We start from the raw sequence: 15,362 nt of genomic DNA on the forward strand, positions 1-15,362 counted from the left end.
GTTTTGTAGATGTCATGCAAAAAAAAAGTATTAATAATTCCTGAAGGTCAAAGGTTCTCTTGTCAATAAGGCAATTTGAATAGCATTACCCATAATACTTCAAATCGTGCTTTTTCTTTGCAAACCTCACTTAGGAGAGAGAGAGAGTTGGCTGCATGTCTTCTACGCAGTCATTCACTGTTTCTGCTTTGCACTCCCTTCCCAGAATGCCAAGATGACTGAAAAAGGTTGACTTTTCCCCTGCTGATCAATAATCTTCTTCTTCCTCATTTATTCAATTAACCTATAATTTCTGCCAATGGTAATAAAGTCTGGTGTTTCATGCTGTGGAAAAGACACTTGGTGGAAAATAAGGTAGGCTGTGATCTCTTTATACTTCTTAGATCTTGACCACACCTCTTTCTAACTTTTCAACATTCCCATCTGTAAAATGAACATAACAGCACCTAAAGAAATTATTAATTTGGTTTCCCTGTCATCTTCCCCAAGAAAGTCTTTGAGGTATAAACACTATAGAATGAAAGAAACATGTATAATTGAGTTATTCAGAAGTAGTAGGTTAATCATAGAGTAGAAAACTATCTACTTGTAAAACATCTTGAGTATATATTTTAAAAATAATCAGCTTTTTAGAACAGGAATAAAAACTATAAAATAAAACAATTTAATGAGGAATTTGGAAAACTAATACCCTTTACACTTAAGGAAGAAAATGATCTTAAACCTGTTCAAGAAAAAGTTTCTTGTATTTAGCTGCATGCCTCAAATACTAGACTTCTTGTTGTCTGAAGATTTCTAAAGGTGACAAGGTAGCAAAACCCCATTTAATTGTTCCTCTACGGGATTTTTATATTTTCTATGGAATGTTCACTATAGAGCAGAAAACAATTTGATGAAGGGATGACTTAACACATCCTTTTCTTCCATGTTGTTTTTCCTGTCTGATGTCTCAAGTCCCTGAAATAAGTGACAACAGCTTAGAAGCCACTCTCAATGCTCTAAATACTTTGTCCAGTGATCTGCTGTTTTGTTACCCTGCACCCTCCCTCAACATACAACTACTTTAAGGAGGGTCCGGGGTATTAGTACAGTCTTTCCACCATTCCTGTATTGAGGGTGTTGCACAGTTACTTCCCTCCAACCTCTCTTCTCCCAGACCAGGTCATGGCAGTGGTCTCGCAGTGGTACAGGGGTAGCAAGAAGGATTCCTTGAATCAAATTGTGGAAGGAGTAATGAGTTACACATTGTTTGGATGAAGGAAAAACACAGGGTGTGGTGGGTTATTTGTTTTTTTGTTTGTTGTTTGTTTCAGCTGCTGGACACAATACAGATCCCTCTGATGTTTTTTATCTTAATTTTATAAAAATATCGTTCTGCTGGGCACTAACAGACATTTGTTACCACAAACTATTAATTGTTTGGGCCATCTCTTAAAAGTCACCATTTTAAGAAATGTCAAAATGCCTGACATTTCATAGAATCATAGAATAGTTTGGGTTGGAAGGGACCTTTAAAGGTCATCCAGTCCAATCCCTTCCCCTGCAATGAGCAGGGACATCTTCAACTAGACTACGAAATTTAGTGATGATGACTAGATTTTTTGTTATTGGAGACAAAATACTATTTCCAAAAGTAGAAGAGTAAAGATCACAGTATGTGAGGTTTGTTCATCCACTACTCTGGCAGCAATGTGATGTACCTTTCACTTATGCAGGAGTCATAAAATACTAATGCCATTTCTCAGCTGTAGTTTGCACCAGGAACTGAACTTCTGTTAAATTGCTGGGCAAGCTGATTCAGTGTCCTGTCACTTATTTGTCTTTCACTGAAAAACATGTCTGTCTTTTCCAGAATCTATACCTCCATGGTGCTTGCATGGTGCTTGCACTGGGGTGATGGGGACTTTTTTTAATGGTATGAGTTTGAGGGGGATACCTGTTATCTGGAAAATTAACATTGTTTCGGTACTTGAACCCAGAAATGGAAAAATAAATGCAGGGTGAGAAAGAAGCAAAGTTATCTTAGTAAAATAAATCAGGCTCTCACCTCTCACAGTGACTTATTTATCCTAAAGAAATGTCATCTGAAGGAAATTCAACCTGGGGGAGGGAAGGGGGAAAATGCTACACACAGAGGAATAAAGTCACTGAACTGAGTGTTAGTTAAATAACAAAAACAATTATTTTTAACTAAGCAGGACGCACCTCTCAAAAAATGAGAGAAAAGAACAGTTGCAACCTGACATCTACTGTTGTTGCTTCAACCTTGCCATAGGTTCATTAACACCTTCAGAAATGCCTGTACTCAGACATAAAGAGGTCTTTTTTCCATGAGGAAAAAGGACATTCTGTACCAGCTGAATGAAGCCCTGTTTCACCTTGTGAACAGGTAGCGTGCAGCAAACAAAAGAGATACTGAAAGATTCAAGATCATTAAAAGAATTATGAAGGACCCATAAGTGGTCAACACATAAAGACTTCTCTCGTGTAATGTGTCCTTTCTTTTCAAAAGAGACAGTATCCTAGCTACTTGGTAATTAGTAATCAGCATATCATATTAGCTAGTCATAAGTCCAGCAAATTTATTACCTCCAGCCTTTTAAAACATGAAAAGGATTAAATCCTGTCAAGCCACATACATTAAAAAAAAAAAAAAAAAAAAAAAAAAAAAAAAATTGATCCAGAGCCAGGTATTTAAGAATAATTTTCAAAATGTTCTGTAAATCTTACAGATGGCACAGTCTGCGACAAGGAAAGGGATGGAACCATTCAGTTTGTTAGTCTGCATAATTCAGTTTATCCAAAAGAGAAAGATAAAGGGTTCCCCACTACATTTCAGCAGTGAGCTCTTTGGTTCGACATGCTGATATCCAACAAATGGCTAGCTGAAAGTAACGACTGCACTGAAACATCCACATGAATTCCTAGTCCAGAGAAGAGCAACTGCAGGTTTTGTCCCCAGGCTCCAGGCTGTGGGCAGTTTACCTGTGCAGGCAGAGGAGAGAGCTGCCCACCCTCCTTGCCACCCCTTCTCTGGCTTTGTTCACTAAGGCAAAACTGGTGAATTTTCTTCCCTTTCTGGCAGCATTTCTAGAGAGGTAAAATGTTCTGCTATTTCCTTGGATTGTTCATTTTAGAAAATATATGATGACATCCTATAAAGGAATGGGAAAGAATATTTTTGGTTTAAAAATCCTCACTGAATGGAGTTTTAAAAGCTCACATTATCTTTGACACAGAAATAGATAAACAGCAGTATAGCAGGCTAATAGATACAGCATTATGACTATTCTTTTACACCATTATTAGTGAGGGGGAAAAAACACAAAAAATTACTGTTTTATAAAAAGTTGTGAGAAGGAGAAAAGTCTGGTGAGACTCTGAAGAACTTAGCATTATGAAAAGAAATATCTTTTTCTGGAAAAGTGTAGACTAGCTATATGCATACAGAGAGAAATAATCAAGGTCCTTTGACAGGGCTGCTAGACAGTTGCCAACAACCGGACAGTATAATACAGCAGAAAGTGCTGTAGCAGTGGTAGAGGTCACATACAGAAGTGCTTCAGACTGGATTGAAAAGCTGTAATCAAAGTGATATGGAATTTAGGAATTCTACAAATAAACAAAAAACAAGGACCTAAATACATGGCTTACAAAATAACAGAGGAATAACATTTCTAGATGTTTTTGGAAATGAAAGGAAACTTTGGTATAACAATAAATAATAATGTTTCAAGAGGATTATAGTGGGACACAAAGGTAAAATTCAGTCTCTGAATTAAATTCTTGAATGTGAGATAATAAAGAAAGTCTATCTTTGAACACTAGCAGCTATCACCTTTTTTTGCCAGGTTAATTACATCCTCAGCATAATGCTTAGATCTTTTCCTCCTCTTTATTTTGCTGTATTTCTAGCACATACACATATGTCCAAACACATGTGTAAGTTTATTAATATAAGCATATGTAAGTGCAAACTGAGTTCCAGATTTAGCTTTAGGAAAACACTTGCTGCAATATTTCATAGTACTTTCACCTGATAAATAGCCTCAAATACTATTCCTGCTGGCTAATTTCAGTCTTCAGATGAAAATATTCGGTACTCCAGTACAACAGAGAACACATAGGCAAAGAGTCACGCTACATGGAACTTTCTTTATTAGGGAAAGCAATTGCTGATAACTAAGAAAGCCCTCTGTAATTAACATATAACAATAAATTTTATCTACTTCCTCCAGCAACAAAGGAATCCTTCTTGCTTATCCTGCACATAAACTGATTAAAACGGAGATTGCTGCAGACCTTCAGCCTTAACAAAAAAATACATCCAATATAAAAAATAATTTAATATAATAATTATTTACTAATATATCCACAGAGGTCATACTCATTTTACATATTACAGCTGTGCAAATTGCTTTCGAGTTGTTTTGCTATGCAATTCCAATGAGAAGATTGTTAGTTTATAAATGAATCAGTGTGTCAAGTCAGCCTGTCACATTGATTATAAGTAAAGTATAGAAGATAAATTGATTAAGCATTAGTTATAAAAACAGAGCAGCATACAAGGCACAAGACCAGACAGCAGAATACGACACAAATATATTGATTAGGGCCACAGGACTACAGGAGGAATGGAAGAGCAATGATAGCGATTAGCAGAAACTGGAGAAATAACGTGACAGCACAAACTGAGGGAATGACATGGATAGCATGCAACAAACTCACATCTCTCTTATTGGCAGCAAGTTCTTAATCTTTGAAACTAAAATGAAAATTGTTAGTTTACTAAAATCAATTTGCAAGCCAGCCTTGGGGAAATGTGCACATGCCATTAGAGAAGATTCACTTTTGCAAGATATATCAGATCCCGGCAATCACATTAGTTATTAAGATAACACATGAAGTCATTTACACAACACTTTCTCTTGAGAAAGTGAGAGTGTATACTTAATGCAGGTAACACACAGCAAAAATAAAATGAGCTTTTCCTAGCAGATGCAAAACTTAGTGTGAACTTTGTATCTAGTTCAAGGCAATAATCCAAGTGAGAACAAGGTTGAAGCTCCTGTTACCTCTATTCCAGAGAAGAGGAGTAATATCAGCTTAAGTTGCATAAGGCTGCAACTAACTGTAATTGGGTCCGTCAGTTGGAAAGCTTGCTGGGAATGTTTTGACAAAGGCTCTTTTTGTAAAATAAGCAAACATAAAAATTAGAACAAAATACCCACTGACCAATTTGGACCAAAATATTATGGGAAAAGGTCAGCTATTAGAATTAATCTCTCTGCAAAAGTTTTTTGGTGTTACTATCAAGAAAATCACATATTTAAAACCCTAGATTTTTAAAACATGAATAACATTTTAAAAAAAATTAAGAAAGGCATCTGGAAAGTGAAATACTGCTTAAGTGATCCAAAATAGATTTACTTCCGTGTTTCAAGATACAGTATCAAGATTTTTATTTCTCTTTGGAAATGGAGGAAATGTCAGGACAGATTTTTTACAGCAGTTCTGTCTTAGGTGTAACCTCAACTAGGTCAATGGGTTTACCACAATTGTAAATAAGCTACATCTAGATATTTGATATCCCCTATAAGATTTCGAGAAGGTATTCTGCATTGTTTTAACTCTTTTATACAAAGAAGCTCTCTCTGTAGACTTTCCCCCCCCATTCTAGTACTATTACAGAATCACAGAATCACAGAATTGTCTAGGTTGGAAAAGACCTTGAAGATCAACCAGTCCAACCATCAACCCAACATTAACAGTTCCCAACTATACCGTACCCCTCAGCGCTAAGTCGACCCTACTCTTAAACACCTCCAGGGATGGGGACTCCACCCTGGGCAGCCCATTCCAAAGCCTAACAATCCCTTCTGTAAAGAAATGCTTCCTAATATCCAGTCTAAACCTTCCCTGGCACAACTTGAGGTCATTCCCTCTTGTCTTATTGCTTATTACTTGGTTAAAGAGACTCATCCCCAGCTCTCTGCAACCTCCTTTCAGGTAGTTGTAGAGGGCAATGAGGTCTCCCCTCAGCCTCCTCTTCTCCAGACTAAACAACCCCAGTTCCCTCAGCCGCTCCTCGTACGACATGTGCTCCAGACCCTTCACCAGCTTCGTTGCCCTTCTCTGGACACGCTCAAGTAATTCAATGTCCTTTTTGTAGTGAGGGGCCCAAAACTGAACACAGTAATCGAGGTGCGGTCTCACCAGTGCCGAGTACAAGGGTAAGATCACTTCCCTGTCCCTGCTGGCCACACTATTTCTGATGTAAGCCAGGATACCATCGGCCTTCTTGGAAATTCATGCTTTTGTTAAAAAGGAGCACTCCCAGAGAGACTATGAGCACCACAACCATACAGGTGTAATTTCTGAGCTTTTTCTGCCCTGACAAATCCTGATCATCACACACCACTCAATATCTAGAAAAATAATTGCTCAACAAACTGAACAAATATTTTTCAAAAATCTTAGGTCTTCACAATATGAAAAAGACTTTTAACAGCTCTATTCTATACACCTTTCCTTGCACATAACTCTTAAGAGGTCTAACCACTCCTTAGCCAGCAGTTACTTAAACAACATTTTCCTCATCTGAGTTCCTAAGTATCCCTACCTGCATGTTCAATACACTAAACAAAGTCTCTACTCTCATTTTCATAGTCCCATTCCAATCAGAGGGACAGCTTGGGGGCTCCCAGGTGCATCCTGTAAAAGAAACAGCATATAACTGCTTCGAATTTAATGACAGCTTTTTTTTTACAAGCACAGCAAAAATCTGCTTTAAAGCAAGAGGCAAAAAATACTTTTTTCCTATGTTACTAGTAATACTGACTTCTCCAGTTGTCAAATGCTGTCCTTGAATCTATATCATTTCTTTTACAGTACATTAAAGATAGATGCAGGTCTCTCCTGCATCTCCCTTTACTTTATAGGGAACACATAGATGGTTGAAAGCTCCCTTAACACGGTAATTATTGCCTGGTGTAATTTACTGTCTAGTATAATGCTCTGAGAGGCATTAGAAAAAAAATAACTCACAGCAGCTGAGACTAGGCAATATGTGCCTTTAAACGATACTGAGTGGATTGTCTGTGGTAGAAGAGAGAATATAAATATCCAAGTTTCAAGCAAGATTTGTCGAACATCTATGTAAAACTAAGTTTTGTTTTTGCTTTATTCTCCATTTTGTCTGCTATTTCTCTGTTGATACACTGTATTGTAGAAGTATCTTGGCTGTGACAAGATCAGTTTTTTCTCAGTATATCTTTCAGAAGAAAGAGTGTAGGAAAACTTTTAATGAGAGAGCTGAGAGTGGCTCTTGTTTCTGAATGTCCCTCAAAAACCAGTCCCTGTGCAATAGTTATTTCACTGGCTCTACATAAACCCAGCTAAAGAGACTGGACGCTTTCAAATAAGGTGTGGGTTTGTGCATGTCAGAGAGAAGATACTCTCTGTGAGCTATCTAGTGGGTTATGAGAGAAAACCCTGAAAGAGAGGGATGGAGCAGAAGCTTTCATTGTCAGAAAAATCAGCCTCTACCTTAGACTGTTAAAAGAGGTGAGATTTACCTCAGGGTAGAAGTCAAGGATGCATTCTTTCAAAGACTTATGGACATGTCGTGCTCTTAAAAGGAGCAATGACGATAATTCAGAAACTTCTTTTATAAGTCTTGCTTTCTGTTAGCCTATTGTGATGCCAGGCTGGGTCAATTAAAAGCTCAAAACCTTTGCAGTAGAACTCCTGAAGGGAGTTCCCCAATCCTGGGCAAGTGGAAGCTCAGTAAGCTGAAGCGTCAGATCCAGGGTTTATTACAACCACTGAGAATTGCACCCTCAGAAAGAAGAAGTGCAGTGACATGATTACAAAGATACTGTGACGCTCTGCAGGGCAGAACTCAGGAGGTCCAAAGCCCAGCTAGAAATTAATCTGGCTTCAGCAATCAAGGATAACAAGAAATATTTCTATAAGTATGTCAAGAGCAAAAGAAAGACCAGAGAGAGCCTCCATCCCCTGCTAGACGCGGGAGGAAATATGGCAACAAGTGATGAGGAAAAGGTTGAGGTGCTTAATGCCTTCTTTGCCTCAGTCTTCAATAGCAAGACTAGTTGTATTGAGGGAATCCAGCCTCCTCAGCCAGAAGACAGAGACTTGGAGAACGAACCCCCCCGCATTCCAGGAGGAGATAGTCAGTGACCTATTGCATCACATAGACATACACAAGTCTATGGAACTGGATGAGATACACCCGAGGGTGCTGAAGGAGCTGGCTGGGGTGCTCACCAAGCCGTTTTCCATCATTTACCAGTAGTCCTGGCTGACCGGGGAGGTCCCGACAGATTGGAAATTGGCCAATGTGACGCTCATATATAAGAAGGGTCGGAAGGATGATCTGGGAAATTACAGACCGGTCAGCTTGACTTCAGTGCCTGGGAAGCTGATGGAGCAGCTCATCCTGAGTACCATCACACAACACATGCGGGACAACCAGATGATCAGGCCCAGTCAGCATGGGTTTATGAAAGGCAGGTCCTTCTTGACAAACCTGATCTCCTTCTATGACAGGGCGACCCGCCTATTGGATGAGGGAAAGACTGTGGACGTTGTCTACCTTGACTTTAGTAAGGCCTTTGACACCGTTTCCCACAGCATTCTCCTGGTGAAACTGGCTGCTCGTGTCTTGGATGGGCACATGCTTTGCTGGGTAAAAAACTGGCTGGATGGCCGGGCCCAAAGAGTTGTGGTGAATGGAGTTAAATCCGGTTGGTGTCCCCCAGGGCTCGGTTTTGGGGCCACTCCTGTTTAACATCTTTATTGATGATCTAGATGAGGGGATCGAGTGCACCCTCAGTAAGTTTGTAGACGACACCAAGTTGGGTGGGAGTGTTGATCTGCTCGAGGGTAGGGAGGCTCCGCAGAGAGATCTGGACAGGCTTCATCAATGGGCTCCGGCCAACTGTATGAGTTTCATTAAAGCCAAATGCTGGGTTCTGCACTTTGGCCACAACAACCCCCAGCAGCACTACAAGCTTGGGGAGGAGTGGCTGGAGAGCTGCCAGTTAGAGAAGGACCTGAGGTGTTGATTGACAGCCGGCTGAACATGAGCCAGCAGTGTGCCCAGGTGGCCAAGAAGGCCAATGGCATCCTGGCTTACATCAGAAATAGTGTGGCCAGCAGGGACAGGGAAGTGATCTTACCCTTGTACTCGGCACTGATGAGGCTGCACCTCGATTACTGTGTTCAGTTTTGGGCCCCTCACTACAAAAAGGACATTGAATTACTTGAGCGTGTCCAGAGAAGGGCAACGAAGCTGGTGAAGGGTCTGGAGCACATGTCGTACGAGGAGCGGCTGAGGGAACTGGGGTTGTTTAGTCTGGAGAAGAGGAGGCTGAGGGGAGACCTCATTGCCCTCTACAACTACCTGAAAGGAGGTTGCAGAGAGCTGGGGATGAGTCTCTTTAACCAAGTAATAAGCAATAGGACAAGAGGGAATGGCCTCAAGTTGTGCCAGGGAAGGTTTAGACTGGATGTTAGGAAGTATTTCTTTACAGAACGGGTTGTGAGGTGTTGGAATGGTCTGCCCAGGGCAGTGGTGGAGTCCCCATCCCTGGAGGTGTTTAAGAGTCACATTGACATAGTGCTTAGGGAGGTCAGTGTGAGGTTAATGGTTGGACTAGATGATCTTCAAGGTCTTTTCCAACCTAGACAATTCTTTGATTCTGTGATTCCCTATAACCATGCTGCTTATCCACAAATTCACAGTAATGGGAGATACCCATTTTCAGACAGAAAAGGTTCATTTTCTTTTACAGTGAATTAAGAATTTACTTAATCCAAAGGAAACATCATCTCCTTACAGCTATTCTTGTTTCTTGTACACTGCCTGAAGACTTTCCAGTCCTACTGTTTTTCCATTGTGGTTTAGGAGTATGGTATATATTCCCCTCACACATACTCCCCTTAGTTTCCTCTGAAACACATGGATTCCTGTGTGAAATCTACCTGAGACCATACCAGTATGAAAATAATGAAAAAAATCAGCAAACTACTGATGTAGTGGAGAGTGGAGTGATGTAATTCTCTCTATGGTTTCGCTGTCCCTACTTTCAGATTTTGGCTTACTTGAGTGAACACAAGAGCTTTCTCTTCGAAGTGCCCCTTTAGTGTTTCCCTCACTCATCCTTAAAATATCGTTTTGTTTATCTTCATTTTTGTTTCATACACATTTTTATATTTGCCCATGGCTCTCAGGAATCTTTAAAGCCTTACTGTTCCATAATCAGTGTCACGGCTTGTTTCACTGAGTCCTTCTCCTAGTTAATGTATTTGAGAATAATAAAACTGATTGCCTGGGAAAAGATTACCTTTTCTGTGGTTGTTCATTCTGTAAAGCAGAGGAGAGGGAGACCAGTCAACAGTCCCTTGATTAATAATAATTAAACCCAGCACATTAGAATGTATTGTTATTCTCAGTTTGTGTTTGCTGTTTATGGCAAAGTGAAAAGTTGATAGTAACAGTGTGCTAAGAGAAAGATGGTCTTATCAGATGAATAATTGAAAAAGCTGTCCTCATACAGGATAAAAAATATCTAAATTCCAGTCTCAGTTTTGGTTATAAATAGAATGCTGATTCTGAAGCCATAAGTGAAGGGGGAAAAAAGTGCAACATCTATTCTATGGCATAACAAGGCTTAAAAATAGTATCAGAAAATGTCACTGACTGATTAATTTTACTTCGGTAGTGTAGAAAGACTGTATCAATATGAAATTACCTTGTTATAGGTATAATCATAGAATAAGAGATAATTTTTGACCCAAAGAATTTATAATCCAAATTGTCAAGATTAGCAGAGATCTTGATATTCAGTAGAAAACAGTGGCCCAGAAGAAAAGTGAACACAATGCAAAAAAATTTTTATAAGAATTCCACTGGTTCGGGATTTGGAGATAAACAGAAGATGGGAGAGATATTATGTCGGTTTAGAAGGAGGGAAGAAATTGTGAGGGGATATGGAAAAAAGCAAAAAATGTAAGGAGAGTATGTCAGGTAGGAATAGGGGACAGAGGACTGTTAAGTATTTAACTGTATATGTTCATTTGAATCCTGCTCGTTTTGAGTCACATGATGGAGATATGAAAGTAATATTAATGCTGGACTATTGTCACTGGGATGACATATCAGCTGAAGTACTTATTTGTTCTGTGGATATGTGTTGTTGTTCTTCCCTGAACTGAAGACCTATGGTTACATTTCAGGAGTAGTTTTAACTGTTTGGAAAATTTCTTAGAACATTTTTTATGTATTATTCTATGAGCTTTTCAATGAAGAAGACTGGATTAAGAAAAAAAAAATGCCATTGAAAACATGATTAAAATACATTTATGTTGGTAAAATTATAAAGTTTTAAAGATTTAAAAGAATTTCTGAAACATCAGAGTCAATAAAATACCATTCTCTGGAGTAAAAATTTAGATGAAGTCCAAATTAATTCTCTTCTACCATGAACTTTACTCGTTTTGATGTTTTCTTAGACACTAGCATATTTTTCCCCCAGTTAAGTCCTGAGGACTGCCACTTTTGAAAAGAAAGTGTTACCTTCCTTGTTGCAGGAGTAACTGGTATTTGCTGATATTATCATGCACTCAAGTTAAATAGTTGAATATCTCAAACTAAAGGATGTTTCTGAAACCATTTCTAAGCTACACAGAAGGTACAGATATTCTTTTGATTCCAGAGATATGCTGTTAAATTCTGGGATCCTGAAGAATAAATCTAAACTGTATGTAAATCTGCTTTAAATAAACACTTTTAGGCAGTACATAGTGAATTTCAGTGAAATACTCATCCTAACTAAATATATTTCTATGTTCTTTGTTGTTAATCAAAATGTGCTGTTGGACTTTACCAACAACAAAAAAAACCCCACAACATCCAAAATCACAAAAAAGTCTGCTCAGTACAACAGGGAACCTAGCCTGGGAAGAAATACAACCTGGAGCTCTGGATGCTGTGGCTGAAATCTGGAAAGTGATATTTCCCATCAACACATATTAGCAGTTTCTTGTTTAGTACCATAATGTTAATTATGATGATAAGGCATTGTACAGAAAAGTTGTAACTATGCATAAAAACAAATACCATTTTATTCTTTCTATTTTGATTGTATTAGCCTAGGAAAAGGGTGGTTCACATACTTGCAGAGAAAAAACAAAAGCAGGGAATACTAGGGGTTAAAGTAGCAGCTGAACAAAGTTAAAGTCAATGACAGAATGGTAATTCCCAGGCAGCATATCATCAACTTGCAAGATATTGTGTGATTGTTGGCAGGCTTCACATGTATGCATATTAAAAAAAATATATATACATATATATATACACACACACACACTTTAGTGTGAAGCTTCTGGAGAGACCCAGTCTTGTGCTTTGAGGAATTGCCCTGTAAGGAATGCCACCAAGATTACATGTAAGTCAAACAGTGCTACAACCATGATTAGTTTATACATTATTTTAGATGTAGATATCAGAGTATTTATAAATAAGAACTCTGGCTGGCAAATGCTCTCCATCCTTCTCCCCTCATGACCAAAACCTCCCTTTCCCTTGTATACATGTTTCAGATATAAACAGAAGACTTTGTTCTGAGGGGAGAAGTCACTCTAAACTAATTATTATTGCTATGCATATCATACTAATATTAATAATGTTTTGGTGAATATTCAAATGCACACCAAAATGACCATGCTGTGTCTTATGTATTTAGATAACAACCATCTCATGCTATTTTTCTGAACAGCACAACAGGGCTGGGGGTAGAATCCAGAAACCACTGCTGTTCCAATTTAGATGTGTAAGTCTTTGAGGGTGATAATTTTTTATTAGGAATTCTGAAAATATGCTGAACACAGTTCTCTGTGAGGAGAGAAAGCACTGTGATTAAATAGCAGTTCATGTAAGAAATTGCCATTGTTGGGGCTGCAAGGAGACAAAAGACAAAAGAGACAAAATCATTACATTTAATGCAGAAGAGGGCAACAGTGGCAAAGTGAATAGCAAGCTAACAATATAAGAGGAATAGTAAGCTAATACATGTCACATTCCCCAGCAATAAAGACTGATGTCCTTGAAGCTTCCCCTCCTGGGACTTGCAGCTGTGTACATGCACACTCACATGTAGATTCATAGATCTCATGTAATTTTAATACGAGTGCTCCTTACATTACACCTATATGTAGATTTCTACTCATCTTTCATGGTTCATTGTGGCTGAACTTCAGGGCTTACTAGTACATTTGCAGACACTTTCAAATGTCTACGTCATTCCCTCTAAACTTGAAATAACTAGGTTTTTCTCTCCAGAAAGAACATAACCTTTACTATTTCCAATTTTATTGTGACTGTAAAGTTAATTTCATTTAATGAAATTCTACAGCTAGAGTTATTCACCGTGATTACTGCCATGTGGCTTTTCTTCCAGCATTTTACCCTGCCTCGCTTCTGTCTCTTTAATAGAGAGCTCCTGTTTTGCTAGGTGCTAATACAGTCTAATGATGAGAGAGACAGAGACCTTTGGAAAGTTTTCACCATCTGTATGCAGACTGCACCTCTCAAAGTGTTTACTGTTTTTACAAGCAACAGTAATCTTTCTCACATTTGCTAGTGCTAATAATGAAGACTTTATTAACACCCCACCCTCTTTATAGACTTGATAGAAGCAGATGCTCCATCTGCTTAAATATTTGAAAAGTTACTCCTAAACCAACATTTATAAACATACTCATGAATACATCTGGAAAGAATACTGCGGATGCAACGCTGTCACATATTACTATAATAAAGCGGTAGGAGTAATACTTATTTCTATGTTGTTATTTTCCTATTGAATGCTGGACTCATAAGAAGACAAAAGCTAAATTTGGGTGCCTAAGTAAAATGTGAGGATTTGCAACTTCTGTCACAGCGGTCTGTTTTACACCACATCCAAGCCCTGATTGATTTCAGTTACATATAAGTGGTGCCCTCATACTCCCTTCGATTATTTGGATATGTGGGCTAAGCTCTGAGCTAATGGAGAAAAGGACCAATGCACTATGGAGTTGCGTCCTCAAGGCAAAAGGGTAAAAGGGTCTTTGTCTTTTCTGGGAGGTAGGGGTGCCAGCTAGGCACCTTTAAAAGAAGGTTCTAAGTAGCCCACTCTAAGACAAGGTTAATGCAGAAATGGCATTTCCATACACCTCTATGATTTTGCATGAAAGCACTAGTACTTACACCCACTATCAGACATGAGACCTGGTGGTTTATACAGATCCCATTCTTAGATGTCTGACTTGTCCCATGGTTTCAATTAAGCCACAATAGACCTAGGAGATATATGTCACACTGTTAAGCCTGGCCATTTCTAATGGTTCTTGAGACTTCACAAAGCTCTCCTGAGTCTGTGATGCTGCAGTTAAACCACTTGACTTTCACTCAAAATAGGGCTGAGTGTCTCTCCAAGGAAAGACCACAGTGCTTTAGAGACAAAATCTCTTTCAACACTGCCCTCTGAATAACAAAATGTCTAAGAAAAAGGGGAAGAAGAAGTAGTTATATCTCCTCCTAGAACACAGACAAATTTAGGAATGGAGGAAGTGATAAAAATAAAGTGAAAATTTTTTCTCAGAAAGTATTAAAAGAAACTGGAATTATTAGTCATTTTATAATTTTCCTTCATCTCATGTTTGAAAATGCTGTTGATATGCCTTTTTCATGTCTGGTTGGGCACCAGTCCTGCATGTTAGTTCAGTTGCAGAAGGCTGTAACAGAACCATAATGTGTATGCTGTAGTCCTGATCCTAGCTAGACAGCTGCATCTTGATAGAGGATCTGGGCTTAAAATAACAAATTAAAGTTTTTTTCACGGGATCACAGAATAACTAGGATTGGAAGAGGCTTCTGGGGATGGTCTAGTCCAATCCCCTGTTCAAAGCAGGATCAACTAGAGCCAGTTGCTGAGGGCCATGTCCAGTCAGGTTTTGAATATCTCAGAGGACAGAGACTCCACAAACTCTCTGGGCAAACCCTGTGCTTGACACCTATTACAGTAAAAAATAAAAAGTACGAAATTTTTAAAATAATGTTGCTTTCCTATATAAATTTCCTGTATTTCACTTTGTGCCCATTGTGTCTTCTCCTGTAGGTGGTCACAAGTGAGAAAAGTCTGACTCCACCTCCTTTAGTGACTTTACAGGTATTTTAAAATATTGTCAAGATCCCCCTGAACTTTCTCTTCTCCAGGATGGACAGGGCCCACTCTTGCAGTCTCTCCTCTTATTTCAGATGTTCCAGTCCCTTAATCATCTTTGTGGCTCTTTTC

The 15,362-nt window shown here is 38.8% G+C and overlaps 1 long non-coding RNA gene across 1 annotated transcript in view; it reads left to right on the forward strand.

Annotated features, from left to right (window-relative positions):
* The window catches only part of LOC141923878 (uncharacterized), a 47,794-nt gene that overhangs the window by 202 nt on the left and 32,230 nt on the right, over positions 1 to 15,362 (forward strand). The gene's annotated exons all lie outside the window — the stretch shown is intronic.

This window comes from Strix aluco, chromosome 5 (assembly GCF_031877795.1).
Source record: "Strix aluco isolate bStrAlu1 chromosome 5, bStrAlu1.hap1, whole genome shotgun sequence".
In the NCBI taxonomy this organism is placed as follows: Eukaryota; Metazoa; Chordata; class Aves; order Strigiformes; family Strigidae; genus Strix; species Strix aluco.